General features: G+C 35.5%; 1 pseudogene; it reads right to left on the bottom strand.

Moving 5' to 3' along the window:
• The window catches only part of LOC122439658, a 64,041-nt pseudogene extending 53,362 nt beyond the window's left edge, over positions 1-10,679 (bottom strand).
• Positions 10,680-18,473: the final 7,794 nt, after the last annotated feature.

Raw genomic sequence — 18,473 nt, 5'->3', positions numbered from 1 at the left:
AAGTGACTTAGCATGTACATATGCAGTAATCTATTTCAATAAAAATTTCAAAACATCCATTTTGAAATAATCATAGGTTCACAAGAAGTCAGAAATATATATTCAAGAAGGCCCTGCATACTCTTCATCTAGACTCCACAAGATTTATTTTCTAGAATGCTACAGTACAATATTGAAACCAGGAAATTACCATAATTCAAAATGTAGAATTTCTTCAGAATTTAGCAGTTAGACATGGATGTGTGTGTGTGCGTGTGTGTGTGTGTGTAGTTCTGTATGATTTTACACATGTGTAGCTTAGTGTAGCCACCATCATAAGGATGTTTAACTGTACCACAGCAAGACTCCCTTGTGTTATAGCCACATCTACTTCACCCTACCCTCTACCATTATTACCAAGTCCAAGATAAACATATAAATCAAGAGACAAGTTGTTGGGGCAAGGAACAGGGGCTTTATTTAGAAAGCCTGCATACTGAGTAGATGGTGGACCTGTGTCTCCACCAACCACCTTACCTGGGTTAGAATTAAGTCTCCTTTTATCCTAAAAGGAGACGGGGTGTGGTTGGTTATTGCAAGCTTCTTGGTGTTGGAATCCTTTGTTCTTATAGCTGTCCACATAGGTTAGGTCACAATGTTCCTGTAAACCTCAAACAAGAAAAATTTCATTTTCTGTTTTGCACTTTTTATCTCTATATGAATGGAAATGTGTTACACCTTTAAAGGTCAGAGCCTTGAGAATGGACTATCAAGTATATTTCAGGTTATAGCCAACATTCTTGTAGCAAAAGCAAAAGGATACAAATGTTAAAGTAAAATAAATGGATCTGGTATTGAGTGAGACTTGCTCTTCCCTATTATACCATGGCCATCAAAATCCATCATGATCCATACAATCATGTTATTTAACAAATGTTATAGAAATGAAACCATGCAACTTCTGTTCATCATAGAATTTTTACACTGATATTAATTTTCTTGAAGCTCATCTAAGTTGTGTGTATCAGTAGTTAAATTCTCATTATTGCTGAGGAATATTCCATGATATGAATGTTCTACAGTTCACTGAATCATTCATTCACTGGAAAATATTAAAGAAGTTTTCTGTTTTTGCCAATTAAAAATAAAACTTTTATGAAATTTCACGTACAGGTTTCTACATGTTAAAAGCTTTCAGTTCTTTGGAATAAAAGGCCAAGAGTACAAATCCTGGGTAATTGAGATCATTTTTGGTTTTATTATCATTTAGTTTTTTTACTGTCAAATTCTTTTCTTAACTTAATGTACAATTTCACATTCAATTAAGCAATGTATGAATCATTCAATTTTGATAAATCCTTACCAGCTTTTTGGCTTTATCACTATTTTTAGCCATTCTGATGTTTGTATAATGATAACATATTATATTTTTAATTTCCGTTATTCTAAAGGCTAACAATAGTGAATTTTTTTCCATATGTTTGTCATCCACATATTCTCTTCAGTGAAATATCTGTTCATATCTTTTGCTTGCTTTCTAACTGCATTATTTGTTTTATTAATACTGAGTTTACACATTCTTTATACATTATATATATGAATCCTGTGTTAGATGTGGGGTTTGTAAGTGTTTTCTCCTAATCTGTAACTTTTTTTTTAATCTCAGGGTTTATTACAAAGCAAAGCTTTAATTTTGATGCTTTCAATTTATCTATTTTTCCTTTTATGGATCATGCTTTTGATGTCAAGTTTAAGACATTTTACCGCACATGTTTTCTCTTACACTTTTTTCAAAGCCTTATGTTTTTAGTATTATGTTTTATATTTAATCCATTTTCCATTATGTATTTTTGTATAAAGTGGCAGATCAATGTTTAGGTTTATTTTTGCCTTGAGTTGTCCAATTGCACCAGAACCACTTCTTGAAATGCAAACTAGTACAGCCACTATGGAAAACAGTGTGGAAATTTCTTAAAAAACTGGAAATAGAACTGCCATATGACCCAGCAATCCCACTTCTGGGCATACACACTGAGGAAACCAGATCTGAAAGAGACATGTGCACCCCAATGTTCATTGTAGCACTGTTTATAATAGCCAGGACATGGAAGCAACCTAGATGACCATCAGCAGATGAATGGATAAGGAAGCTGTGGTACATATACACCATGGAATATTACTCAGCCGTTAAAAAGAATTCATTTGAATCAGTCCTAATGAGATGGATGAAACTGGAGCCCATTATACAGAGTGAAGTAAGCCAGAAAGATAAAGAACATTACAGCATACTAACACATATATATGGAATTTAGAAAGATGGTAATGATAACCCTATATGCAAAACAGAAAAAGAGACACAGAAGTACAGAACAGACTTTTGAACTCTGTGGGAGAAGGTGAGGGTGGGATGTTTCAAAAGAACAGCATGTATACTATCTACGGTGAAACAGATCACCAGCCCAGGCTGGATGCATGAGACAAGTGCTCGGGCCTGGTGCACTGGGAAGACCCAGAGGAATCGGGTGGAGAGGGAGGTGGGAGGGGGGATCGGGATGGGGAATACGTGTAACTCTATGGCTGATTCATATCAATGTATGACAAAACCCACTGAAATGTTGTGAAGTAATTAGCCTCCAACTAATTAAAAAAAATAAAATAAAAAATTTTAAAAAAAAGAAATAATTTTAGTGTATCTATTCTGTTACACTGATCTAAATCTTTCTCTTTAGCAGAATCATACTGCCTTGATTCCTCTAGACATAGAATAAGCCTTCGTGTTTAGAAGAATGTTTCTTCTTACTTCATTTTCTTTTACTGTCTTCTTTTAAAAAATCTATCTTAAGGAAATTCCACAAAATTAAAAAAATAAATTTGTCTACACTTATAATAAAAGCTTGTTGATTTTCTGATTGGAACTTTTGGTGGTGAGCATACTATAGTGCAGGAGAACAGTGTATCAAGAAGAGATAAGAAAGCCTTCTTAAGTGAACAAGGCAAAGAAATAGAGAAAAGCAACAGAATGGGAAAGATTAAAGATCTCTTCAAAGAAATTAGAGAGAGATACCAAGGGAATATTTCATGCAAAGATGGCCATAATAAAGGGCAGAAATGATACGGATCTAACAGAAGCAGAAGACATTAAGAAGAGGTGGCAAAAATACAGAGAAGAACTGTACAAAAGAAGTCTTAATGACATGGATAACCATGATGGTGTAATCACCTATCTAGAGCCAGACATTCTGGAGTGTGAAGTCAAGTTGGCCTTAGGAAGCATGACTATGAACAAAGCTAGTGGAAGTGATGGAATTCCAGCTGAGCTATTTCAAATCTTAAAAGATGATGCTGTTAAAGTGCTACTCTCAATATGCCAGCAAATATGGAAAACTCAGCAGCGGCCACAGGACTGGAAAAGGTCAGTTTTCATTTCAGTCCAAAGAAAGGGCAATGCCAAAGAATGTATAAAGTACTACACAGTTGCTATTATTTTGTATGCTAGCAAGGTAATGCTTAAAACCCTCCAAATTAGGTTTTAACAGTATATGTATTGAGAACTTCCAGGTGTACACACTGGATCTAGAAAAGGAAGAGGAACCAGAGATCAAATTGCCAAAATCTGTTGGATCATAGAAAAAGTGAAGGAATTCCAGAAAAACATCTATTTCTGCTTCATTGACTATGCTAAACCATTTGACTATATACATTACAATAAACTATGGAAAATTCTTAAAGATATGGAAATACCAGACCATCTTACCTGCCTTCTGAGAAACCTGCATTCAGGTAAAGGAGCAAAAGTTAGAACCAGTCATGAAACAACTGACAAAAATTGGGAAAGGAGTACGTTAATGCTGTATATTGTCACCCTGCTTATTTAACTTATATGCAGAGTGCATCATGCAAAATACCAAGCTGAATGAAGCTCAAGCTGGAATCAAGATGCCAGGAGAAATATGAATAACCTCAGATATGCAGATGACACCACTCTAATGGCAGAAAGGGAAGAGGAACTAAAGAACCTCTAGATGAAGGTGAAAGAGGAGACTGAAAAATCTGGCTTTAAAACTCAACATTCAAAAAATGAAGATCATGGCATCTGGTCCCATTATGTCATGGCAAATAGATGGAGAAAAAAATGGAAATAGTGATAGATTTTATTTTCTTGGGCTCTAAAATCACAGTGGATGGTGACTGCAGCCATGAAATCAAAAGATGCTTGCTCTTTGGAAGAAAAGCTATGACAAACACAGACAGCATATTAAAAAGCAGAAACATCACTTTGCCAACAAAGATCTGTCTAGTCAAAGCTATAGTTTTGCTAGTATTCATGTATGGATGTGAGAGCTGGACAATAAAGGAGGCTGAGCACCCAAGAATATATGCTTTTGAACTGTGGTTCAAATAGCTGAGTAACTGAACAACAACAATACACTATAACATATGAAGTCAAAATATAATGCCGTACAAATAAAACATACAAACTTATAAACAAAGATTGCTGTTGTTCAGTCACTAAATCCTGTTTAACTTTTTGTGACCCCGTAGATTGCAGCATGCCAGCCTTCTCTGCCTAGCACTATCTACTGGAGTTTGCTCAAATTCACGTCAATTGAGTCATGATGCTATCTAACCACCTTATCTTCTGCTACCCCCTTTTCCTTTTGCCTTTAATCTTTCCTAGCATCAGGATCATTTCCAATGAGTTGTCTTTTCCTATAGATGGCAAAAGTATTAGAGCTTTGGCTTCAGCATCAGTCCTTTCAATAAATATTCAAGGTTGATTTCCTTTAAGATTGACTGGTTTGATCTGCTTGCTGTCCAAGGGACTCTCAAGAGTCTTCTCCAGCACCACAGTTCAAAAACATCAGTTCTTCAGTGTTCAGCCTTCTTTATGGTCCAACTCTCACATCCATACGTGAATACTGGAAAAGCTATAACTTCGACTAGACAAGCCTGCTTTGGCAAACTGATGTCTCTGCTTTTTAATATGCTGTCTAGATTTATCATGGTTTTCCTTCCAAAGAGGTAGCATCTTTTAATTCCATGGCTGCGGTCTCCTTCCTCAGAGATTTTGGAGCCCAAGAAAATAAAATCTGTCACTGTTTCCCCTTCTATTTGCTGTGAAGTGATGGGACTGGATGTCATGATCTTTGTTTTTTGAATGTTGTGTTCTAAGCCAGCTTTTTCACTCTCATCTTTCACTTAGAGGCTTAGTTCCTCTTCTCTTTCTGCCATTAGAGTGGTATCATCTGCATATCTGAGGCTGTTGATATTTCTCCTGGCAATTTTGATTCCAGCTTGAGCTTCATCAAATCTGGCATTTTGCCTGATGTATTCTGCATGTGAGTTAAATGGAGTGAGAATATATAGCCTTGCCATACTCCTTTCCTAATTTTGAACAAGTCTGTTGTTCCATATCCACTTCTAACTCTTGTTTCTTGACCTGTATACAGGTTTCTCAGGAGACAGGTAGGTGGTCTGGTACTCACTTTTCATAATAATTTTTCATTTTTTTGTGATCCACACAGTCAAAGACTTTCCCATAGTCAATAAAGCAGAAGTAGCTGTTTTTATGGAATTCCCTTGCTTTGTTTATGATACAATCTATGTTACCTATGTTGGCAATGATATCTGGCTCCTCTACCTTTTTTAAATCCTGTTTTTACTTCTGGAAGTTCCCATTTCATGCACTGTTGAAGCCTAGCTTGAAGAATTTTGAGCATAACCTTTCTAAAATATGAAATGAGCACAATTGTACAGTAGTTTGAACAATCTTTGGCATTGCCCTTCTTTGGGACTGGAATGAAAACTGACTCTTTCCTATCTCATGGCCCTTACTGAGTTTTCCAAGTTTGCTGACATATTGAGCACATCACTATGACAGCATTATCTTTTAGCATTTTAAGTAGCTCAGCTCTAATTCCATCACCTCCACTTTCTTTATTTGTAGTAATGCTTCCTAAGGCCCACTTGACTTTACATCCAGGTTTTCTGGCTCTAGGGGAGTGACTACACCATCTTACTTGAGTCATTAAGAACTTTTTTGTATAGTTCCTCTGTGTATCCTTGCCAACATTTCTTAATCTTTTCTGCTTCTATTAGGTCCTTAAAATTTTATCCTTTATTATTCACAATCTTCCATGAAATGTTCTCTTAGTCTCTCCAATCTTCTTGAAGAGATCTCTAGTCTTTCTCATTCTATTGTTTCTCTCTATTTCTTTGGCCTATTCATTTAAGTAGAGCTTCTCATCTTTCCTTGCTATTCTCTGAAACTCTGCATATTGTTTCTTTCCCTTTTCCTTACTTTCCAGTTCTCTTCTTTCTTCAGCTATTTGAAAGCCTCCTCAGACAACCACTTTGCCTTCCTACATTTATTTTTCTTTGGGATGGTTTTGATCACGGCCTTCTGTACAGTGTTGCTAACTTCCATCCATAGTTCCTAGGGCACTCTGTCTACCAGATATAGTTCCCTGAAACTATTTGTCACCTCCACTGAATAATCATGATGGCCTAGTGGTTTTCCCTGTTTTCTTCAATTGAAAGCTGAATTTTGCAATAAGGAGCTCATGATCTGAGCTATAGTCAGCTCCAGGTCTTATTTTTGCTGACTATATAGAGCTTTCCATCATCATCTGCAAAGACTATAATAAATCTGATTTTGGTATTGACCATTTGATGATGTCCATGTGTAGAGTAGTCTCTGTGCTGTTGTCAAAGGTTGTTTGCTATAACCAGTGTTTTCTCTTGACAAAACTATGTCAGCAGTTACTCTGCTTCATAACCAAACATTCCAAACTCCAGGTATCTCTTGTCTTCCTATTTTTGTATTCCAATCTCCTATGAGGAAAAAGATATCTTGTTTTGGTGTTAGTTCTAGAAAGTCTTGCAGGTCTTCATAGAATCAGTCAGCTTCAACTTTTTCAGTATCAGTTGTTGGGGCTCAGACTTGGATTTCTGTGATGTTGAATGGTTTGCCTTGAATATGAACCAAGCTCATTCTGCTGTTTTTGAGCTTGCCCCCACGTACTGAATTCCAGACTCTTTTGTTGACTATGAGGACTAATCCATTTCTTCTAAGGGATTCTTGCCCACATGAGTAGATGTAATGATGATTTGAGTTAAATTTTCCCATTCCCTTCCATTTTAGGTCACTGATTCCTGAGATATTGACATTCACTCTTGCCATCTCCTGCTGCACCACTTCCAATTTACTGATTCATGGACCTAACATTCCAGGCTTGCAATATTGTTCTTATAGCATTGGACTTTGCTTTCATCACCAGACACATCCACAACTGAGCTTCGTTTCCCCATTGGCACAGTTGCTCCATTCTTTCTGGGGGTATTTGTAATTGCCCCCTGCTCTTCCCCAGTAGCATATTGGACACCTTCCAATGTCATTCCCTCCTCGAGGTAATGAAGGCAATTCAATTGGAAAAAAAAAAAAAACAACCTCTGCAGCAACAGAGAAAAAAATCCCTATAGATCAATTTAACAACTGATGTCTTTACTCAGCTGTGTGTTTAAATCAATGGACATAATATGCCTCTTCTAGTATTTATGACTCCTTTGATTTATTTTCTTTGATATCTTGTTATTTTCTATATATGAATTATATACAAGTGTTATTAGATTTATCCCTCATATTTTATTATCTCTGGAACAACTTTAAAAGTTTTTGAATCCTTAATTTCAGCCTTTACTGGTTCATTGTAAATATATAGAAATGCAATTGATTTGTGTGTATTGATCTTATATCTTATGACCACACTGAATTCAGTTGTCAGTTCTAGAACCTTTCTTGCAGATTCCTTGGAAGTTTCAACATATGAATTATGTCATCTGAATATTTCTCCTTTCATCTCCATCAGTTTTTACTTTATCATATAACAGTATTACTGAGATAAACTATAATGCCACAAAACAGCTGCTTAAGTGTACAATTGAATAATTTTAATATATCTTAGTTGTGCAAATACAATCATAATCAATCACAGAAGACAGTCATCACCTTAAAAGAAAATCAGTTCTTACTAGAGATCATGCCACCCAATCCTCCCTGAACCTCTAATATACTTTTATATCTCCCTAGCTTTGTATTTTAGAAATTTTATATGAATGGAATTGTTCAAGATATGGTCTTTTATGACTGACTTCATTTAACTAGCATAATGTTTCAAGGTTCACCCATGATAAAGTAAGTAACTATTCATTCTTTAATGATTGAAAGTTACATGGCTATCCTATGTTGTAATTATTCCTTCACTAGATGTTAGATATCTGAATATATCACATTTTGGTTATTATGAATAATGCTGCTATGGACAATTGTACACATGGTTTTGTGTATGCCTATATTTTAAGTCTTGTATGTATACCTAGAAGTGGGATCTTTGAGTCATTTGATAATTCTATATCAATATTTTATGAAGTTTACAGACCATTTCTTCATTCTGATTATATTATTTGGTGTGAAGTGGAATCTCATTGTGGATTTTATTAGCATTTCCTTCATAGATAATTATCTTCTGTAGCTTTTCATGGGTAGACTGGCCATTTTTATATGGTCTTTTTATTGCTTTTATAAGTCAGTTGAGATGTAATTGACATTTTATTGTACACATTTTTTATAAAACTTAATTCAGTATAATTGACATATTACCTTATGTGAGTTTAATGTGTACATTGTAATGATTTAATGCATATATATGTTGCTTATTATTTACCACAATAAGGTCAGTTAATATATTTTACATCTCACAAATTATAATTTTTTTTCTTTATTGCTGGTGTAGTGAGAACCTTTACAATCTAGTTTCATAAGAATATTCAAATGTACAATATAGGACTGTGAACTATGGTCACCATTCTATACATTCAATCCCTGAATTTTCTTATCACTGGAAGTTTGTACCTTTTGATGAATATATCCTTATTATCCCGAATTTCCCAGACGCAGTCCCTGGTAAACACTATATAATCTCTACCTTTACGGATTCTACGTACACATGAAATCATATATTATTTGTCTTTCTCTGTTTCATTTCACAGCAATAGTGACCGCAGTTTTCTTTCTTTCTTTTTTTTTTTTTTTGAGTTATAACATTCCATTATGTGTGCGTGTGTAACATTTTTTTAAACTTTTTCTGGAAGAGTCTGTTAAACAAAGAGTTGCCTTATTAATATGCATGATTAATACAAACTATAAAGTGCTAAGAAAATTTAATACCTAAGTCATAGTAAGCAGGTGGCAATTCAACATCCAGGGTCAATAGAATACTTGGGGAGACTGCAACAGATTAGACTCCCATGGTGGAGGACACATTTTCAGAGGTGAAGTGGGTACAAGTGTAACAGCTTTTCAAGTTCCCTCTCATCACAGAGGATCATCAACAGCACTCCATTCCAGGAAAGGTATGCTATCTGGTGCTCTTGAGGCTGGATGAAACTCAAAATCTAATGGGTTGAAAGGGAAGAATTTTTCTATTTCCGGATAAGTGTTAACTGTGGTAGGAACCGAGCTTTTTGCTTTAATGACCTTCTCAGTCATGCTTTTGGTAGAGAAGGTTGTGTTTCTATTTGAGTGGTTCACTAGTCTTTGTTGACTTTTCTGAGGTTGGCAGTTTCCAGTGCCTTTCTGGCAGCTCTGGGTAAGGTGGGTGGAGCATCAACATTTTGCCAACATGTGGTGTTGAAACCTAAGATCTCCCCTCTAAAGTTTTACAGAAGGCTCAGACCCCAGCTTCACTTTGTAAATTGTAAGTAGAGTTACCAATTGCTTACAATTCACATCTTTACCATTTTAAGAGTGCTCTTTAACCATAATTTCCTCACATTCTGTTTCAAATAAAGTCAGATTTTTCTGTGGGTAATTTTGGAGCTGTATCTATCCTTATGGCCTCCTTTTCCTCTTGTGACAAACATCAGGTTACTTTCTGGAACTGGGAATAGGGACAATAACTCACCTTTCTTGGGGTGACACTAAGCTGATGATACAGTCTCCAGTGCAGAGGTCCCAACCTTTTTTGACACTAGGGATTGATTTAATGGAAGATAATTTTTCTGTATCAGGGGTGGGAGAATAATTTGGGGATGACTAAGTGCATGACGTTTATTGTGCCCTTTATTTCTAATCTAATGTCACTGATGATCTGACAGGAGGTACTGGCCCATGGCCTGGAGGTTGGGGACCCCTGCTCTAGTGTTCTTGATTTTTTTTTGCACCTTGTCTGAAAGTTTAACTTGCAAGTAAATTGGGCCAATGCTGAACAAGGCCCCAGTATTTTCAGCTTGTTAGACTAGGGTTGATTTTCTGTTCTATAAGTGGGTTGCTATGGAATTCAGTTGTTTTATTCAATTATCAGGTAATAAACATTTTATAATGTACAACTTAAGTTGTATAGTAATTTTACCCAGTGTAGTCAAGAGTTTTTCTTGCCAAATATGACATGCATATACTTCTAAGTCCAGTAGGATTTAATGGAGGTTCTTCTATTACCACTGGAATAATAGGCCTGACAAAGACAGTGGTAGGGCACCTTATACTGCAACCCAGACATTTTGTGAGTCAAATAAATATCTATCCCATTATCAATATTGCTTATTTAGACACTTCTACAATAATACTAAACTCTGAAATTTAAATGTGTTTACCATAAGTTCTATAGATGACTGTCCCTCATACCTGGATATATTCTACACATTTTGCATAATATAATTTTTCCCACAGTTCTCTGTGCTATGTGCATTTTTCCTAGACTTCAACTATTGAAAGTGTCTTATTTTTTACAAGTTAAAAGATTTTGTTGTTGTTCAGCCGCTAATTAATGTCCAATTCTTTGCGAACCCATGGACACATGCCAGGCTTCCCTGTCCTTCATCATCTCCCGTGGCTTGCTCAAACTCATGTCCATTGAGTTTATAGTGCCATCCCACCATCTCATCCTCTGTCATCCCCTTCTCCTCCTGCCTTCTGTCTTTCCCAGCATCAGGGTCTTTTCCAGTGAATCAGCTCTACACATCAAGTGGCCAAAGTATTGGAACTTCAGCTTTAGCATCAGTCCTTGCAATGAATATTTAGGGCTGATTTCCATTAGTATTAACTGGTTTGGTCTCCTTGCAGTGTAAGGGACTCTCAAGAATCTTCTCCAACACCACAGTTCAAAAGCATCAATTCTTTGGTGCTCAGCCTTCCTTATGGTCCAACTCACACATCCATGTGCGACTACTGGAAAAACCATAGCTTTGACTACAAAGACCTTTAAAGCAAAGTAGTGTCTCTGGTTTTTAACATTCTGTCTAGGTTGGTTTATAGCTTTTCTTCCAAGGAGCAAGCATCTTTTAATTTCATGGCTACAGTCACTGTCTGCAGTGATTTTGGAGCCCAAGAAAATAAAGTCTGTCACTGTTTCCATTGTTTCCTCATCTATATGTCATGAAGTGATGGAACGAGATGGCATGATATTCATTTTTTGAATGTTGAGTTTTAAGCTTTTTCACTCTTCTCTTTCACCTTCATCAAGAGGCTCTTTAGTTCCTCTTCACTTTCTGCCATGAGGGTGGTGTCATCTGCATATCTGTTGTTATTGACATTTCTCCTGGCATCTTGATTCCAGCTTGTGCTTCATCCAGCCCAGCATTGCACATGATGTACTCTGCATATAAGTTAAATAGACAGGGTGACAACATACAGCCTTGACACACTCCTTTCCCAATTTTCGAACAGTCTGTTATTCCATGTTTGGTTCCAACTGTTGCTTTTTTACATAATAATAATAGATTTTATGGGGGGAAAATCCCAGGAAAGTTTAAATGGGAAAATATTTTAAAGAACAAAACTTGAGCTTAGACATTTTCTGAAAGAATTCAAAAATGGAATTTCTAAGTAACATACTTAAGTATTTCCAGTATAACTAGTACATGTATTTATTCTTGTATTATAATTTTCTTTAAAGATTACAACTTTTTTGGATGGTAATTTTCAGTCCAAATAATTATAACTGACATCAGCAAAATTCAAAACTGAGGTAAAAATAAAAGGAGAAAATGAATACAGTTGAATAACATAGTGAAAATTTGTATGCACAATACATACATGTAAGATAAATCAAACACAAGTTATTTCATGTTGGATGTTGAAGTAAGCATAAACTTACCACACTGTTAACAGAAATTTTAATAAAGTTGTAGATACTTTCAGTGACAAATGGTATACTTTTTACTTGATGAGTTAATCTTAAAACTTAAGTATAAATATCACCAGATATACTGATGTTTTTCTGGAATACAATAGATGCAACATCTTTTATTTATTTTATATAAACATGCTCTTTGTGTCATGGGTAATATAAAAAGGACCAACTGCCTCTATAGCTAAATAAATATAATGTATAATAATTTGGATTTTAATTATATATGAAAGGGATCATTCTTTAACATAGTAAACATCATGTTTACATAAGCATTTACATTTGATTCAAGATGGCAAATGTTTAAAACAGCATCATCTATCCAAATGTTCATTATGTCTATTAACTCTAATACTTTAAAGAGAGAATATTAAATAGAAGACACCTGCCTGCATAATGCTACTTTCAATTATCACAGTTTAATAGCATTCAAGACATACATTTTTGCCATAATGATTTTGGATTCTCAGAAAGTTCAACATATGTTCTGAAAACTACTTTGAGTCCAATTAAAATAGTACCAGTCATCTCCCATATGTTTATTTACTGCCTAATATGTGCTTGCTGCATACAAACTCTTTTTTGTTTGCAGTATAGATAAGACAAAGGAATATTCCTGTTCTCGTTTGATTGCATAGTATGTATGTTTTGGATAAGGTTATATAGATAATAAACAGAAAATAAATTATGTAGCATGTTAGATATAGATTCAATTATGGCAATAATATCAGCAAAAGTGATAGGCATATTCTGGAAGATGATCTCAAATTTTAAATAGGGTGGTCAGAAAAATCTCACTAGTAAGAAGATATATGAAGAAAGTAAAGAGGTAATTTGTCAGAATGTCTGGGGAAAAGTGCTCCAGGTAAAAGGACCAGCAAGTGTAAAGATTCAAGACTAGGGATGATATTTTAAAGGAAAAGAAAAGCAGATATGACTGGAGGTGAATGGAATGGAAGTGTTCATGTGATGATCACAGGATCAGAAAGTTAATGGTATGCTACATCGTGTAGTTTAATGTAGACAATTTAGAAAATCCTAGGGTCTAAAAGAACAGAGAACTACCATTTCCTACCCACTGCCCTGCTTGCAAAGCTGAGGGTCACTCTGAAAGTAGGGAGTGACTATTTCCAATACCAGTTTCAGATGTATGACTCAGATTATTTTGCAAATCACTAGGGTAGGGGAAAGGCAGGTCATAAAAACAGAGAGCAACAGACCTATTCTCTTAAATTCTGACTTTTCTACAGCAGAGTGTAAAGGGACTTAAACCTGAAGGCTCTTTTTAAAACAATCGATTTTAGAGGTAACCAAATAAGAGGAAGCAGGTAGTTCCACATGGGTAGGGAACTAAATCACAGGTCAGCTAATTATTCAGAGATAACCTGGGAAACTGACACTAAGGAAAACCAGATCATAAAAGACCCTAAGACAGGACTCAAAAGCAGCAAAGGAAAAAATATTAAATTATTATTAAATGATTTAATTAAAAATCATGTTGCCCTAAAGCAACAAAGGCAAAAATATTTTTTCACGGAGTGAAAAGATCATGAAAGGAATTCAAATGTAACCTTAGAAAATAGTCACCCAATTCAAAAATAAGCAGTAAAGCAAAAGAAGGGAATAGAAAAGACGTGAGACCTATTTAAAAATAAATGAACAAATAAAGAGGAAGATATAATTCTAAGGATAATAATAATGCATTCAATGTGAATGGATCAAATAATCCAATCATAGTGCAGATATATTCAGACAGGAAGAGAAAAGATCCAAATACACATTGATAAAAGGAAATATATTTCAAATTGAAACATATATAAAATAAAAGGGTGGAAAATATATGCAAAAGCGTTAAGAAGGCGGCTGGAGACAAATGAGAGTTTGCTAGTATCAGACAAACGAGAATTGAATAAAAAAAAAAGAAAGAGAAGATAAAACTTCCTACAATGTTCCTGTAAGTGGGATTCAGTTCATCTTTACATGGTCTCCTGACCAGGTTTACCAGATTTCTGGCCTCTCCCCCAGCACCAGAGCATTCTTTCTCTGTCGTTTATCTACCTGTGTCTTGAGGTTGAGTGCTTGCTATCCTACATCAGAGTCAGAGGGTCTGCTTTCACTCCTCTTGGAAACAATGAGTTCTTGCCTGTTCCTGGGGGCAAGAAAGATGGCTGCCCCTTCCTTAGGGGCTTAACATTTGGCTTCCTAGGCCAGAAGAGTCTCAGCAAGGGCACAAGGATAGCTCCCCACAGCAGCCGGTCACCTGACTCACAGCACCTCCAGGGAAGCTCCTCAGGTCTCCCAACTGCCTCTGATCTTATATGCATCTGAAAGGATACTGAGTGTATGAATTCCTCTGTGCTTGTGCCCCCAACCCCAGCCATTCCAAACTCATAAGGTAGCCCCCACAAGCCTTTAAAAAGTTGTTAAACTTTTTGCTGATTTACTACTGCCTGCTTTTATGTAGACTATCAGAGTTAAATAATCCCTTGTTCCTCATTAGAAATGAGTTTACCTATTGAACTTGCAAACCTAACTCTACACTATGCTCGGGCAAAATTATGATTTTGACAATTTTCCAACTTTATCTCTTTATTGGAGTGGGGGTGGGAGTGGCTTTCTTTGAAAATTTCTTCTTTCTAACAAATGCCAGAAGCTTCATTATTTTCGAATTATGTTGTTTCATTTTCATCTTATAGACAGAATGCATAGATTCTGTACCTTTCAATTTGATTCCTTTTTTAAAGTGCTGTTTGTGAATACTTGTATAATACATGTTTATTAACTCTTATTTACATATTTATAGCTGATGTATTTGAAAATTTTATTTCTCAATTTATTTCCAGTGAATTGAGAATGTTTTCTCTATAACTTTTCTTTATTAAATTTGAGTCTGTAGTTGGTTTTAAAAAATACTACTAATTGTTAAGAAATATCAAAGAAGTGATTTTTGGAGATATTATAAGTGTGAAAGTGAAAAATGAAAATGTTAGTCGCTCAGTCATGTCTGATGCTTTGCAACCCATGGACTGTAGCCTGCCAGACTCCCCTGTCCATGGGACTTCGCAAGCAAGAATACTGGAGTGGGTTGCCATTTCCTTCTCCAGGGGATTTTCCTAACCCAGGAATTGAACCTAGGTCTCCTGCATTATATGCAGATTCTTCACCATCTGAGCTACCAGGGAAGCCATTATATATATATGTAGAAAATAACGTTTTGTATGTTTATAAATATATATTTATAAGCATGTGTGCATGCATATGTATTCATTAGATGTTCAGTTCAGTGTCCGATTCTTTGTGACCCCATGGACTGTAGTACGCCAGGCTTCCCTGTCCATCACCAACTCCCGGAGCTTATTCAAACTCATGTCCATTAAGTTGGTGATGCCATCCAACCATCTCATCCTCTGTCATCCCCTTCTCCTCCCACCTTCAATCATTCCCAGCATCAGGGTCTTTTCAAATGAGTCAGTTCTTCGCATCAGGTGGCCAAAGTATTAGAGTTTTAGCTTCAGTATCAGTCCTTCCAGTGAATATTCAGGACTGATTTCCTTTAGGATGGACTTGTTGGATCTCCTTGCAGTCCAAGAGACTCTCAAGAGTCTTATCCAACACCACAGTTCAAAAGCATCAATTCTTTGGTTCTCAGCTTTCTTTATGGTCCAACTCTCACATCCATACATGACCACTGGAAAAACCAAAGCTTTGACTAGACAGACCTTTGTTGGCAAAGTAATGTCTCTCCTTTTCAATATGCCATCTAGGTTGGTCATAACTTTTCTTCCAAAGAGCAAGTGTCTTTTAATTTCACGGCTGCAGTCACCATCTGCAGTGATTTTGGAGCCCCCCAAAATAGATTTTAGCATTACATTATTAAGCAGTTATTATTATTCTTTACTGTCTGAGCCACCAGCCACCATTGGCAAGAATCCACTTGTCAATGCAGAAGACACTGGTGGCACAGGTTCAATCCCTGGGTCAGGAAGATCCCTTGGAGAAGGAAATAGCAACCCACTTTAGTATTCTTGCCTGGAAAGTCCCAGGGGTTGCAAAGAGTCAGACATGACTGAGCTAGTAACAACACTCATTATTGCTATTCACACTTGCAAAGCCTTACTTTAGCTGATTTAATAGAGTCTTCAGAGTCAAGACTCACTAGTCTTCTGCTTCTTTGATTTTTCTTACTTCTCTGCAGTTTATATTTTACATGTACATGGATGCTATAGTTAGTAGGTATTGCACAAATACTTTGAAGTTATATCCTCATTTTAGTTGATTATTAAAAAAAAAACATATATTTGGGTGTGTAGAAGATGAAGATTCTGTGAACTACAATCATTCTACAAACTTATTCTAGAATCTTATATATAATAAATCATATTTAAATAAATCTTATCCTAGATTTAAGGGAAACTTAAAAGTACCAACAAGATATGTTTGAATGTTAAAATTTAGTTCTTCAATATTGTCAGATATGCTTCCATTTTTTCATATGTCCAAACTGAGACACTCACACTCACATATGTCCAAACTCACACACTAGTGTGGTTTTCAACTACCACATTTACATTATGTGAACCTGCATGATGTGTGGCATATCTCCACCAGTATAGATAAGACAAAATCATTTAATATTTCTGTCAATAATCAATGGAGAAGGAAATGGCAATCCACTCCAGTGTTCTTGCCTGGAGAATCCCAGGGATGGCGGAGCCTGGTGGGCTTACGTCTATGGGGTCGCACAGAGTCAGACACGACTGAAATGACTTAGCAGCAGCAGCAACAATCAAACTTTTTAAACTATACAAAACTAGCATACTATATGTTAATATCCTTAATTTAATTGATATATTTATTTTTCTCAACCTATAATAATAATTATTTCCCTAAAAGACAATTAATATTTCAAGATGTGCATTGATCTAAAGAAAATGATGAATAATACTTTATTCCCAACTTCAGATGTGGCACATTTGTTATACTTTGGTAATAGTTCTGAACAAAATATAGAACCTTGAATTAGAAGCAAAACTTGTTTGAAAATAGGTGTGTAGGATTTCCCTGGTGTTCCAGAGGTTAAGATTTTGCCTTGAAATACTGGAGTGCGGATTTAATCACTGTCAGCTAGCTAAGATCCCGTGTGCCTCCCGGCCAAATAACCAAACTGTAAAACTGAAGCAATATTGTAATAAATCAAATTAAGACTTTAAAAATGGTCCACTTTAAAGAAATGTTTAAAAAATTAAAGAAAGCAAAGTAGGTAGATAAGCAGAGGTATAGAAGAGTAACTCAATGACTACCCATTTGTAATAGCTATATATTTTCGTATATGGAGAGTCCCTTTCTTGATTATCATGGGACTTTTCACTTGGACTTTGTAACACTGAAGTATGTAGACCGAGGTGTAAAAGAACAGTGTAGCTTTTCAAGGAAATGCAAAAAAGAATTTATACACATGAACAAGAGGAACAGATTTCAAACTGAAGTAGCAGTATACTCTTTCGACATTGAGACCGTTCTGAATCTTCTTTAAAAGTGGCAAAATGCACATGTAGAGACAGTTTTCAAGACATTTATTAGAACATTATTAGAACAACATATTTGGTTTTTCAGTCTGTTCTTTCTCAGTTTCAGCCAAATTATTCTATGTGCAAGATTTAATTATGAACTTGAACACAAGTCCTAAAACATTGACAATTTTATCATCGCTGAACTCTAGTATAAAAGAAAAATGGTGAAAACTGTTCTAATTCACCAACTGTTAGCGGCACATTACTGTGAATTATCTGTGTAGCACTCTTTACATTCCACAGAGGCAGGGACATTTTGTTGATGAAAATTTTTGAGAAACTGTGCTTTTCTATTTACTAATAGGACTATATAACTTATTAAATACAAACAAACAAAATCATATTCCTACACTAAGACTTAGCCTTCTAGGAGGATGGGAAAAGGTTAATGTGATTTGAATCTACAATCATGAATTTATATAGCATGATTTTCAGAATATATTTCTGTGCTTGAAGATTCCAAGGAGAGGTAAATGATATTAGAGTGTGATTGAAAGAATAGTGAAAATAGGCTTTTGATAAGATGTTGCTCTTTTCTCTCTTACCTGTTCACACAGGAACAACAGCTAAATGGTAGATGCATGGACAAGTGACATTAGAAGTGACCTCTTATGAGTTCTTCGGGTTGTGACACTTGGGGTGTACATTTCATGTTATTTTAGTCATGTTAATTTTCATGATAGCCATATTGTTCTTGAATTTTTTCTCACTTTTAAAATTTGCATAATATGATAAGCTG

This window comes from Cervus canadensis, chromosome 1 (assembly GCF_019320065.1).
Source record: "Cervus canadensis isolate Bull #8, Minnesota chromosome 1, ASM1932006v1, whole genome shotgun sequence".
NCBI classification, from domain to species: domain Eukaryota; kingdom Metazoa; phylum Chordata; class Mammalia; order Artiodactyla; family Cervidae; genus Cervus; species Cervus canadensis.
Note: the sequence above shows the minus strand (reverse complement) of the source record. Positions and strands in the feature narration are given on the sequence as shown.